This window comes from Peromyscus maniculatus, chromosome 19, assembly GCF_049852395.1.
Source record: "Peromyscus maniculatus bairdii isolate BWxNUB_F1_BW_parent chromosome 19, HU_Pman_BW_mat_3.1, whole genome shotgun sequence".
Classification (NCBI taxonomy): Eukaryota; Metazoa; Chordata; class Mammalia; order Rodentia; family Cricetidae; genus Peromyscus; species Peromyscus maniculatus.
This window is the reverse complement of record NC_134870.1, coordinates 58,104,370-58,119,015: the sequence shown is the minus strand read 5'-3', so window position 1 is coordinate 58,119,015 and position 14,646 is coordinate 58,104,370.

Genomic DNA, 14,646 nt, shown 5'->3' with positions numbered 1-14,646 from the left:
TTCCACATTTTGGGATTATCAGACCAGACAGGCCTCATTCCCAAGGAGCCTCTCGCTATCCCCTACAAAAGTCCAGTTGCTCTACAGATGATTGTGCTGGATCCATCATCCAGCCAGGCCCATGTATCTTGTGCTCTGATCCAGGCTGGAGTCAACTTGACCATAATCTGCCTGCATCCTCCCCAATTCCAAGACCCGTTCCTGAGACCACACACTAGGCCTGGAAGATGAGCCCTGACTGTGCTTTTCATACCTCCAGGGTCAGGCTGGGTAGCATGTGCTATGCACCAACCCAGTTTGCTGTGTCCACATTAGACGAGTAACTCATACAAGAAGTTCACACACCCAGGTTTCATCCCTAAAACAATATGAAAGATAGACAGCATGCCTCACCCAAATCCACCATTCCTATAAATGTGTTCTTCAGTGAGAACTACCTAGGTAGACTCCAAGACATAGAACTTAAAAGAACAACTGTAAACTTTATCAGAGAACTCAGGGAGTTCAAGGAAGTTACAAACATCTCAGTGAAATTAAAGATCCAGATGTGAGAACTGAGTTCAGTAAGTACATGAAATATTGCAGGACTTGAGCTGAAAGGAAATGGAGAAAGACTAACAAGCAGGACAGATCGAGAGGACAGACTATCAGGACTCAAACATGAGGTAGAGAAATAACACAGCTCAAGAAGAGATTATGAAAATCCTTTGAAACCTTAGAAAAAAACTGCAAGAACTCCGGGACACCAAGGGGAGATACAGAGTCTACCTTCAAAAATCAATAATTTCTCTATACACCAACAACAAACTCAAGGAGAAAGAGATCATGGACACACTTCCATGCGCAACAGACTCCAAGAAAATGAAGTATCTAGGAATAAATCTAACCAAACAGTGAAAGACCGCTACAGTAACAACTTTAAACCTCTGAAGAGACCAAGAAGGAAGTGGAAAATGAAGTGTGTGGTTTGGGAGTGCGGGAGAGGGAAGTGGCAGGATGTAAGTTATTAAGAAGTGGGATGTGAGAAAGAGTGGACTTCAGTTTTAGAGTGGGAAAAGAGGCCAATACGGAAGGAAAGGAATGGAGGAGAGAGGAGAGAAAAGTAATGTTTGGTATGCTTGGAAAAGTGTTAAAGCTGCTGGAGATATGGCTCAGTATTTAAGAGCCTTGGATGCTTTGCAGGGGATCTGGGCTTGATTCCCAGACCACACAGGGTAGCTCACAGCTACCTGTAACTCCAGTCCTGGGGAACCTGATACTTTCTTCTGACCTCTGCTAGCACCAGATACGTATATGGTGCACAGACATCCTTGCAGGCAAAAAAGCCATACACATAAAATAAAATAACAATAAAGAAAGAAAAAAGCTAATATATTTTTTATTTACATAAAATACATATAAGTGTATGTATATACATACTGTACAGTTTAAATTAATTCATGCCACCTGGGCTGACAATGCCCTAAGAGTCATAGATTGTGCAACAACAACAAACCAATACCAGACATGAGAAACCCTCTTTTGAGTTTTCAGTCAGGGGAGTCCAAGAACAAACAATACAGGCTACTCTGTTGCCGTTTATTGCTTCCAAGAGGTAGTTTCTGGTTCATGGTTTTGTCTTAAAATGTTATCATAGCCATCTTCTTGGGAGTAAATTTCTGTTGTAAGTGGTTGCTGCTTTCCTTAATCACTAAAGAAGTTAACTATGTTTTCATATGCTCAATGACCATTTATATAATTTCAAAGCAGAAGTAGTTCAACTCTATGCTCAATTCTTAGTTACACTGTCTAGCTCTCTACTGTCACATTGTGAGAATTATTCATTGCTTGAGTAGTTAGACATCAGGTCTGGAACTCCTTCAGTCCTTGGACTACACGGGAAAGGAGTACAAAACTTTGGGGTTGTATCAACTTCCTGATGCAGCTTAAAATACAGACCATCTTTTTATTAGGCTTGCTTTGACTTGGCAATAGTTCTTTTTTAATTAAGATGTTTTTATTCATTTTATATGCCAACCACAGATCCCCCTCTCATCCTTCCTCCTGCTCCCTACCAGCCTCCCCCTGCCATCCCACCTCCAATCCCCTCCTCCAAAAATGTAAGACCTCCCATGGGGAAACAGCAGAGCCTGGTACATGCAGTTGAGGCCCCTCCCCCATGCATCAAGGCTGTGCAAGGTGTCCCACCATAGGTAATGGGCTCCAAAAAGCCAGCTCTCAACTTGGTAATAATTCTAGTGATTATTTCAATACACAGAGGTAGGTTAGTAGGAAGAATTAGGCCAAAGAAAATGTTCCATGCATTCCTCAGTCATCCCATACCATTTGACCATGTGCTCAAAGCAGGAATTGAGATGACAGCTATTGTAGCATCACTTCATTTAATGAGTAAGTATAATTATGTATCTTATACGCTCAGCATGTGAGATACCACACTTGATACAGGGGAAAATGCAGAAATGTAAAGGCACAGTATTTACAGCCTAGTGGTATAGGCAGTCTTGGTCTTGTTAATAGATTAAAGATACTATAAGCAAAGGTTGTGAATAGGATTCCAAAGAGTGTTACCTGAGTGGAAAAAGCATATGTTTTTTTCTGGTGAGGTTGGGGAACTGTGGAAACAATCATAGGCAGGGAATACCATAGCAGAAAATGCACTATGGAAAAGAAATTATAGGAAAAGGGGGAGAGTAAACAGAACCAGAGACTATAGGGTTTTCTCACATTTGGAAAACAGCAGAAGAGTTATCCCAGGCTGAGTTGGTTAAAACAAGCAAGTTGCCTTGGTTCTGTGAGAACGGTAAGCATGCTCTCTTTTGAAATGACCCACCACTCCATTCTCTGTGCCAGATTTGATCAAACACATCTATAAAGTCTATATAAATGCCCATTTCTAAAAATTTCCTTGCACTTTATGTCTTGAAATAGATGATTTCTAGTGCCATTTCTGAGGCTGAAATACACGACAGTGAACGTTCTAGACAGAAAAACTCAGCATGCCTTCTAAGGAAGAGGTACTCAGTGAAATTATTTTTTGGATAAATCAAATTCATTGAAATAAATTAAATATATCCATAGGAGGCTATAAATTCCTAACTAAAATATTTTAATTCTAGTTAGTAACTAAATTAAGTATCTTTACAGATATTTTTCAGGGCACACTATTCTTTACTAAACCTAATAATAAATATTTGGCAGCAGAGTCCTTTCTTTGTTCAGTGGCTGGTGGTTCCTATAGAAACTCACAATTGTTTAATGTGCAGAGAATAAGTGACTGAAAAGTGCTCAGCCACAAATGGGATGTCTACAGCACCCCTCTCCCAAGTCTCAAGAACCATAGCAAAAGAGGTTGTAGGAAGAGTGTAAGAGCCAGAGGTCAGGGAGAACCAGAGAAAACAGCATCTTCTGGACATGACAGAACCACTGTACCCATGAACTCAAAGAAGCTGTGGTTGCTTGCACAAGACCTACATAAGATCAAACCAGTCAATATTCTAGCACAGAGGGGTTTGGGAGGCTCTTGAGTCTTCTCCCCTAACTGAGGAACTAGCTACCCTGAGAATAGGGGGAGTTAGTCTTGTTTGAGGATGTGGCTTTTCTTCTTGTAGGTCAACCATGCTCCAGTGAATGACCACTCCCTCCAGCCAAAAGTGGATGAGTGGCACAAATTGGAATTTATATGTTATTAAAAATAAAAACAAAAAAATTTAAAAAAAAAGACATCAAGTTAGGCAGCAGGAAAGTGGGGTGGATATCAGAGAAATTAAGGAGAAAAGTTAGAGGTAAATGTGATCAAATACATTGTATGAAATTCTCAACAAATTAATAAGTGCATTTTTAACAAACATGTATAAAATAGTCATGCCAGGGGATAAAGTAATCGATGATGTGACTTCTTGTGTTTTTTATTTAAATTTGTTTTTTTTTCACATTTCCATACATGTCTAAAGACAATTTTGAATACCCTTACCCCCTACCTTCCTTTGTCTTGGCCCCCTTCATCCCCTTTCCTTCTATAAGTCCCCTTTTCACATTCCTGTATTTGTGTTTTATTTTGAGATCCACTGAGTTTAACCTCGGCTGTCTGTGGATATACTAGAGGATACATACAACAGATGTCTCACCATGGAAAAATGCTTAAAGTGGGAACATTCAACAGTGTTCTATACTGGAGACCACACATCACTGAATTATATAGGATACAGATTCATGTGCCTATGATTAAAAGAGATTATCTGTCTAAAGAAACAACAACCACCCTGTTAATGGGACCTGGCTCATAGCAATTTCTATTCCTGATGGAGGACTGGAAGTCTTTAATTAGTCAAAGTTGGAGAGAAAAAAAACAAAACAAAAATAAAAGACCACATATTCTACAGTTGTAAAATTAAGGAGAGTAAAATAGATTCATGGTTTGTAAGACAGATTATAGAACAGAAATGACGCCTCAAAAGTAACAAAGTTAGTTTTGATCACAGTATATAACTTGTTTTCTCCCCAACATATTTTAGTCTCAAAGTCTTAACAATTAAAAATGTAAATGCTTTAAATTTTCTGAAAAGGCACACAGATTGGGTAAAATTTTTAAAATTGAAAATAGATTATTTTCTCATACTATATATTCCGATTATATTTCCCCTGCCTCCTCTCCTCTCCATTCCTTTAACCTCCCCTCCCCACTCTGGAGCCACTCCCTTTTTGTCTCTCATTAGAAAAGAACAGGCTTCTAAGAGAACAACTAAACATGACAAGATAAAATATAAAACAAAGCAAAACTCTCATACTGAAGTTGGACACAGCAGCCCAACAGAAAGAAAAGAGTCTTAAGAGCAGGCACAAGAGTCAGAGACCCACTCATTCACAGTCAGGAGTCCCATCAAAATACTAAGCTAAAAGCTCTAATATATACACAGAGGACCTGGTGTAGACCCATGTCAGCCCTGTACTTTGTGCTTCAGTCTCTGTGAACTCATATGTGCCTTGCTTAGTTGATTCAGAGGAACTTGTTCTCCTGGTGTCCTCCCTCCCCTTAGACTCTTGTAATCAATCTTTTCATCTTCTCTTCCATGGGATTCGCTGAGCTCTGAGGGAGGGATTTGATGGAGACTTCCAATTTAGACTCTCTCTGTGTAATGTCTGGCTGTGGTTCTCAGCATCTGTTCCCAACTGCTGCCATAGGAAGTCTCTCTGATGATGACTGAATAAGACACTGATCTATGATTATAGCAGAATATCATTAGGAGTCATTATATATATTTTATAATGTATATATAATGTATATTTTTAGCATATATATAAATGTATAAATATATATATAAAATTTTTTTGACCAGTAGTGTTTGCTTTTACCCTAGGTCTCTGGGCTATCTAGTCTCTGGTTCTTGGTTACCCGAGCAATTTCAGGTATGCATTACTTCTTGTGGAGTGGGCTTAAATCAGACATTGTTGCCTACTCCCACAAGTTCTGTACCACCATTACCTTAGCATATTTTGTAGGCAGGACTCATTGTAGGTCAAAGTTTTTGTGACTGTGTTGGTATTTATGCCTCTCAATAAATCATTTAAAAAATTAAGATTATAATTTTTGACAAGCTAATTTATTCTCTAATTGTGAAGAACAATATAGTAACAGTATGCTGAACTGAAATATTTGAGCTTAAAAATTGAATTTCAGTATGACATCATTAAAAGTGTCTAAAGTAAAAGTAATCTTAAGGCAATTTTAACACAAAAGAACCCTAATAATTCAAATAAGAAACTTTTTTTTGACAAGGAGCTCAGGAAATAATGGCCAAATTTTTAGGAAAATGATGGTTTCAAATGAAAATTGGAAGATAAAACTATGATAATTCTTTGGGGTAAGTTAAGATAAGTTTTATCCAAAGGGAAAACTATGAGGTAGAAATAAAACTTTAAAAAAGGAGATTATTATATAGTTCATTAAATTACAATGCCTACTGTAATGATTTTATTACAAAGCCATCCAAATCTTTTCAAATCAAACATTTTTCAAAGAAAAGTTTATTTTCCTATTAGATTAGTAGAATAGTCTAAAGGATAGTCTAGACATCATTAATGACTATTACAAGTATTAAAAAACCTTTATCTTATTCATCAGGAATTTCAGTTCCTTAAATATAGAGTGTAATTGAGCCCAGGAACACCGGTGAGGGTTAAAGGTCATGCTAGTCACCTCAGTACTGAATAATCAAGTTATGATTCTAAAATAATGTTTCTTTCAAATGTACAGACTCTTCAAACTATTCTACAGAAGGTATTACACTCATTATCTGGCTTAATTAAACAACCCTGCTCTACACTGACTCTGGCACCTCATCGTGGATGATACAAAGATAAGGAGGTGTTCTATGCTTAGATTTTGACATAGAGGTGAAAACATATCTGCAGAAACATCACCGGAACAAAATATGGGATGTGATAAGTACTGCGATAAAGGTATAATCAGGTTGTGAGGATGTATCCACTGGGAACAAGCCATTCTATTCTACTCTGTCTCATCCTTCAACTGTAGAAAACAGTCACTCAAACTTCAATTTTGCACACACAGCCCCAATGAACATACTGCTGTTCTATTTGCTCATGGAGGACTCTAACCTGCACCAGGATGGGAGCTGTGTCTACCTAGTGACTATTATATACCTGGTATATAATATTGTGTTGGATTCATGTAGACAAAATTCTAAATGGTCTTATTAAATAGGAAACACAGAGCCAAATACAGAGTCAAAAGCTCAAGAGATCCGAGCACTAGCAAAGAGCCAAGACCACCTTATCTTACCATTTGCTGCTGTCCTTCCCCTGAAAGAGAGACCTTCTTCCTGTGTGTCTTGAGTTTTATTGCTTTCCTGTTCTGCCTTCTCACTGGCTCTAAGCCCAGCCACATGACTTCCTTGTCATTGCCTGGCTATACAGACTTCCTGGTCTCTATGGTTGGTACTGGGATTAAAGACTCAAGGGTCACCACGCTTGGCTGTGTCCTTGACCACACAGAGACTATGCCTGCCATGTGATCAGATTAAGGGTGTGGGCTACCACCACCTGACTTCTATTCCTGGCTCACTAATAAGCTCTGATCTCCAGACAAACTTTATTTATTAACATACAAATAAAATCACATTTTAGCACAATAAAAATATCACCACAGATTCACAAAGGTGTGCTGAGTAATAAATGAACTTAGACTTGCTTACCCAAGATTCCTGTAAGGTGATGCTCACTGCATCCTGTGCTTCTACCCTCCCATCCTCCCAACCTAGCTGCTGCAGTGAAGGCTCAGACCAGGAAGAGCTCTGTACTCAACGATATCTTCCTCCTCCTCCTGAACCACAGGCTGAAGTCTGAATCTCTTTATTAATTCACTGTGCATATAGTTTTCAGCTATTGTGATTGATCTTATGCCAGCAACTACCCCATGTAAAGAATGGAGTCCCTCACTGCTGAAGAGAGTCCATCTATCATTTATATTACACAGAGCAAAGATTAGAAAGTGTTGTTATCTTTAATTCATTTATCATGGTAACCTCTTCACTGTGAGATCCAGTCCTGGGTCTACATAATTGGATAAAAGAAAATCTTCAGTGACATATTTGGTATTGCAGTCAGAATGTCCATTTCCCTTCTGTGTAGGCCAGACAGACCTTCCTGATAAACACAGATGCAAACATTCTCAATAAAATACTTGCAAACCAAGTTCATGATCATGGTAAGAAGATCATTTATCATGACCAAGTTGGCTTTACTACAGGGATGGAGGGATGGTTCACATGTATAAATCAGATGAATATAATTCATCACATGAATGGACTTAAAGAAAGAAATCATGCAATCATCTCAATAGATACAGTAAAGGCCTTTGACAAAAATCAATCATCTCTTGGTGATAAAATTCATGGATAGGCTAGGGATGGAGAAAGCACATCTCAACATAATAAAAGCCACATACAAGAAAAAAAACAACAGTCAATATCACACTAAATGGAAAAAAACCTCAAAGCACTCCCACTGAGGTCTGTAAGAAAATAGGGGAGCTACCTCTCCCTACTCCTAATCCATGTCATGGTTGAAGGCTTAGCCAGGAAAAATGACAAGAAAAGGAAATAAAGTGGATACAAGTAAGAAAAGAACCAACGTGTTCTTATTTGCAGATGATATCATTCTGTATATGAGACTCCATGGGCTGCAGCCAAAGACCTGAAAGAGCTGGTGAACACTTTCAGCAAGGTGACCAGGTTACAAAATCAACACACAATGGCTTCCTTACATGCTAGTACAAGCATACTGAAAAAAGAAATTATGAAAATTATGCCATTCACAATAGCTACCACAAACAAAGAAAGTACCTGGGAATAAATTTAGCCAAGGAAACAAAGACCTCTACAGTGAAAACTCTAAGATACTAAAGAAAGAAACTGAAGAAGATACTAGAAGATGGAAAGATCCCCTCATGTGCATGGATTAGAAGAAATTAATTTGAAAACAGCTATCCTATATAAAATAAGCTACAGATTTGCTGTAATCCCCAAATCACCCTAGGAAACATCTAAGACTTGGGGAATATCACACAAAAACACCTAATTGGCAGAGAAAGGAGGAAGGGCTGTGAATATAGGATGGACAGTGATGATTTCTTTTGGGTGTGTTCCATCCTGTTCAACACCATCTGGATCTGGGTGATTACAGGTCACACATCTTTATTGTCAAAATTATGTAGCTGTGGTTGAGTTAAATGTTATTTCATCTCAGTTCTTTTTTTAAAGAAATATGTAAAATTAGAATGTGTGTGCTACTAAATAATATGAATATATAGATTACAACAGACAAAAATACTAAAAATTATCATTATTAATAATAATAGTTTATTAAGATAGTCAAATTTTTATTATAGGCATCAACTATGATAAATGTAATGAATTATGGATATTAATTACTTGAGAAATGAAACTGATACAATAAAATAATATATAGTCTCCTAGCAAAATGTTATTTTTTATAATCATTTTAGTTACAGTATAAAAGATGACATCTTGGATACATTTCAATGTTATCACACTCTACGAAACTGAACAGTCTAATTTGGTAAAGCACAATTCATTATCTGGCACAATTAATTTCTTAATGAAAGAGGATACACACTGCCAGTGTACCGAGGAGAAAGATACCATCTTTGAAACGGTAAACAATGTTGGAGATTGTCTAGCGGTGCTAAATTTGAGAGAACAAAAGAGAAAGAATGATACTCAAAAACAGTTTCAGCCTTGCTGTTTGATTTCTCTGAAATGCCCCAAGAGAGACGGTGACACCTGGTAGCCATGGCAATGCTCTGTGGAGCATCCACAGAGCCCCAAGGGGCTTAACTACAGGAAGCTAGTCTAGCTGAAGCATCACTTTTAAAAAGGCCACATGTGTGAACAGTTCTCAGTAACTTCAAAGCTAAATAAAACCCCCCAAATAAAACAAAACCAAATCCCCAAAACCACTTGAGCAGCATGCAACTGTCCATGAACAAACATGGAAAGTCCCATAAGCCTTGTGCTATTGATCCTTTTAAAGAAGACAGGATCCTTCTATGTAGCCCAGGCTATCTTGAAACTCTGGATCCTCTTGCCTCAGTGCTATAGCCTTGGTGTGTCTTTGGGGAAACCTGAGCTGCCTATAACAATAAAACATAAATATAAATCCACTCTCCATGAACTGGTTTACCCCTCGCTTTCTTCCAGCCCCTTATACCTCTATCTTTATCTCCACACTACATATGCCTCCTAAATGTGCATTAGTCAGGCTTATACTAGCATTGAATTAAAAAACACACATCCTAAACTTTTCAATGGCTCAGATTTGATGGGTTTTTCGCTGTGGTTCAAGGATAGAATGTAGGAAAATATGCCCAGTCAAGTGACGCTTGCCTGATCTGAAGTTTCTGCCAGTGTCTGTGGTGGGCTTTCTTAGAGCTTTCCCAGATGGCAGGTACAGTAAAAAGGGAAGAGGAATTAAAGGTTAAGGGTCAAACATCAAAAATAGAGTCTTGTAAGTACAATTAAAATTGTGTCATTTTATAAATGTAAGTCACCGTGAACTCACCTATAAACAGTTGTAATAATGAAACCACCTCATAAAAGGAGAAAAAGCCTTATCTCTTAATAAGGAATATGGCCTAAGCAGTCTGGGTTCCAATCCTGCCCTGTTTAGTCATTGGTAATCCACAAGGACCTTAAATACATTGTAGCATGCATATTAAATATCTGTAATGTGTATATTAAATGTCATCAAATAAACATTCAGAATGCCAGTTAATTTTGAGTATCGGATGGATAGTGATGATTTCTTTTGGGTGTGTTCCGTTCCATATTTTGCAGCACCAAACAGAAAATGTAAAACCAGAAGGAAACATTGATTGTCTATGCTAACAATGAATCCTGCCCTTTGGGTAGCCCTGGATTTGAAGGTCATTCTTTCCAAGTTCCTGAATGTTCCTTACAGAGAAAGATACTGAATAGAAACTCCAGAAGAAGTGAAAACATCCATTTCAGAATTGAAACGGACAGTTCTGAAGCCAGCACACAGGAAAGAAAAACAAAATGATTTACAAAATAAATTTAGCTTATAAGATAGTTTATATTATTCCCAAAATAAGCAATAGCATCCAATTGCTCACATCAGGCAAATGGAAATTATGGACCCTTCAATGTACATGTTCAGTGTGAGCAGCTGGCTTTGGGCTTATAGTTAGATTATTTTCTTTGTTAGCTATTCAGTCAGCATGGCTACTTTAGGCCCCTGAGCAACCTAACATCATTTACTTTATTTGTGTTACTGTATGATTTATGGCTCAAACAAAATCACCATGTTTGATCAAGACTGAGAACAAGGAGTTTTAGAGGAAGGCAACGTTTTACAAAATTAAATTACTGACCTGTCTTTTTCCAAATCTTCCTTCAAGTAGAATTTCTTCTGCTAAAATAGGAATGCCACCAAAGCATTTTTGTTCTCTTGAGTCTTGAAGTAATCCATTTCCTCTAAACACAGCAAAGAGCAATTGTTCTTTTCTCTGTCTCTTTCTCTTTTCAGAGTTGTCTCTTGGAAAACAATTGTGTGATCCCTCTGAAACTTTTATTCAGTATCTTTTTTGGTAAGGCCTCCTGTCTTTACATTTTCTATCTGTGGTGGTTTGAAAAAAAAAATGGGCCCCCAAAGGAGTGGCACAATTAGGAGGTGTGGCCTTGTTGGAGGAAGTGTGTCACTATGGGAATAGGCTTTGAGTTCTCCTATGCTTAAGCTACTCCCAGAGTCACAGTCTGCTTTCTGTTGCCTTCTGATCAAGATGTAACCAGCACCCTGTCTGCCTGTACACCACCATATCTGCCTACACACCGCCATGCTCCCTACTGTGATAGTGGACTGAACCTCTGAACTGTAAGCCACCACCTCAATTAAATGTTTTCCTTTATAAGATTTGTCATGGTCATGGTGTCTCTTCACAGCAATTCTAACTAAGACAGAAGTTGATACTAGGAGTAGGGTGTTGCTGTGTTAGGACTGATCTTGTTTTTGTTTGGAGGAATTTGGACTTTGGTACTTTGGGTAAGGAAAGCAGTAGAATGCTTTAAGCACTGCTTAATGGGCCATACCAGTAGGAGCATGGAAGACAGTGGTGCTAAGAGTTATTTGAACGGTCAGGGGCTGGCTTAAGACATTTCAGAGGAGAAGAATTTTAGTATGGTGCTTAGAAATCATTCTTGTAATTTTTGGCGAAATATGTATCTACTTTTTGCCCTTGTCTGAAAAGTGCCTGAGGCTAAAATGAAGACTTTTGGATTAATTCCATTGGCAGAGGAAATCTCAAAACATCTTACTATATATTCTGTTTTGTGATTATTAGTGTTAACTCTAATGAAGATATATAATGAAAAGGAGAAAGCTGAGCAAGGAAAAAATGTTTGAAGAGAAAAGGAACACCAGGAACTAGAATGGAGCTAATTCCTGTATTTTAGGAGATAAACAGATTAAGAAATGGAATAAAGCTGGGTGGTGGTGGTGGTGGTGGTGGTGGTGATGGTGGTGATGGTGGTGGTGGTGGTGGTGGTGGTGGTGGTGGTGGTGGTGGTGGTGGTGCACACCTTTAATCCCAGCACTCAGAGCAGGCAGATCTCTGTGAGACATACAGACCAATGGAATCGAATTGAAGACCCTGACATTAATCCACGCACATATGAACACCTGAATTTTGACAAAGAAGCCAAAACAATACAATGGAAAAAAGAAAGTATCTTCAACAAATTGTGCTGGCCTAACTAGATGTCAATATGTAAAAGATTACAAATAGATCCATATCTGTCACCATGCACAAAACTCAAGTCCAAGTGGATCAAAGACCTCAACATAAATCCAGTTACACTAAACTTGATAGAAGAGAAAGTAAGAAGTACTCTTGAACGCATCGGCACAGGAGACCACTTCCTAAATAAAACACCAACAGCACAGACACTGAGAACAACAATTAATAAATGGGACCTCTTGAAACTGAGAAGCTTTTGTAAGGCAAAAGACTCGGTCAATAAGACAAAAAGACAGCCTACAGAATGGGAAAAGACCTTCACCAATGCCACAACACATCTGATAGAGGATGGATCTCCAAAGTATATAAAGAACTCAAGAAACCAGACATCAAAATACTGAACAATCCAATTAAAAAATGGGCTAAAAGAGCTAAACAGAGAATTCTCATAAGAAGAATCTCAAATGGCTGAAAGACATTTAAAGAAATGCTCAACATCCTTAATCATCAGAGAAATGCAAATCAAAATGACTCTGAGATACCACCTTACACCTGTCAGAATGGCTATGATCAAAAACACTAATGACAGTTTATGTTGGAGAGGATGCAGAGCAAAGGGAACATTCCTCCACTGTTTGTGGGAATGCAAACTTGTACAACCACTGTGGAAATCAGTATGGAGGTTTCTAAGAAAATTGGGAATCGATCTACCTCAAGACCCAGCCACACCACTGGTGGGCATATACCCAAGGAATGCTCAATCATACCACAAAGATGAACATCATAGCGGCACTATTTGTAATAGCCAGAACCTGGAAATAACCTAGATGTCTGTCAACTGAAGAATGGATTAAGAAAATGTGGTACATATAGAGTACTACTCAGCAGAAAAAAACAATGACAGCATGAAATTTGCAGGCAAATGGATGAAACTAGAAAATATCATCCTGAGTGAGGTAACCCAAACCCAGAAGGACAAACATGGTATGTACTCACTCATAAGTGGATACCAGATATAAAGCAAAGAATAATCAGACTGCAACCCACAGAATCAGGAGGCTACATAGCAGGAGGGACCCTAGGATGACTGTGACTTATAATAAGTTTTGATCTACAGCCTGGTCTACAAAGGGAGTTCCAGGAAAGGTACAAAGCTACACAGAGAAGCCCTGTCTTGAAAAACCAAAAAAAAAAAAAAATGGAATAAAGGGAGTGGTGACCTCAGGGCAAGATTCCACCCAGCTAAGTTTCCAACTTGTGAAAAGGAATTAAAGAAAAGCTTAAAACTGGGTGTGGTGGTACATGCCTTAAACCCCAGCACTTAGAAGGCAGAGGCTGGTGGATCTCTGAGTTTGAGGCCAGCCTGATTTAGAGATCCAGTTCTCAGGACAGCCAAGCTTAGGCAGTGAAGGACAGAAAGCTGATGAAGATATAATTGAACAAGGGGGCCATGTTCTAGCTCCAGTGAACAGCAGAACTTGATAGCTTCAGTCACATGGTTCTGTAGCTAAGGAGAGAAGGAAGGGGCTAGGAAATTTGCCCCCGAGACTAAGGAAAATCACTGAGGCCAGAATGTCCCTGAATGGAGGCTTAGTAGAGAGGCCATTGCATGAAACTGTGAAGTTGAAGCCTGGATTGCCTTGAAGAACCCAATATGTTAGAGATGCCAGAGTTGTAAGATACCTGCCGAGGAAAGCTGCTATCAGGGAGTGGAACCAGCCCAAGAGAAAGAAGTGTGTTACAGTCAATAAAGCTGAAAGGATTTGGAGATCTGAAGAACACTGTGACATAAGACAGGGAGATGCCGAGTTTGGAGTTTGCCCAGCTGGTTTTCAGTCTTGCTTTGGTTCAGTATTTCCTCACTATGCTCCCCTCCCTATGTTTTAGGATGGTAATGGATACCATGTGCCGTTATATGTTAGAAGTATGTGATCTGCTGTTTGATTTTGATTTTACAGGGGATTATAGTTAAGAGATTGTCATGTGTCTCAGAAGAGACATTGAACTTTAGACTTTTAAATAAGTTTGAGATTGTTATAGACTATGGGGACTTTTGAAGTTGGACTGAATGCACTTTTGCACTATGATATGGCCATAAGCCTTTGGGGACCAGGGAGTGGAATGTGGTGGATTAAAAGAAAATGGTCTTGAAGGGAGAGGCACAATTAGGAGGTGTGGCCTTGTTGGAAAAAGTGTGTCTCTATGGGGATAGGCTTTGAGTTCTCCTATGCTTAAGCTACCCCCATTGTCACAGTCCACTTCCTGTTGCCTTCTGATCGAGATGTAGCCAGCACCATGTCTGCCTATATGCTGCCATGCTCCCCGCCATGATGATAATGTACTGAACCTCTGAA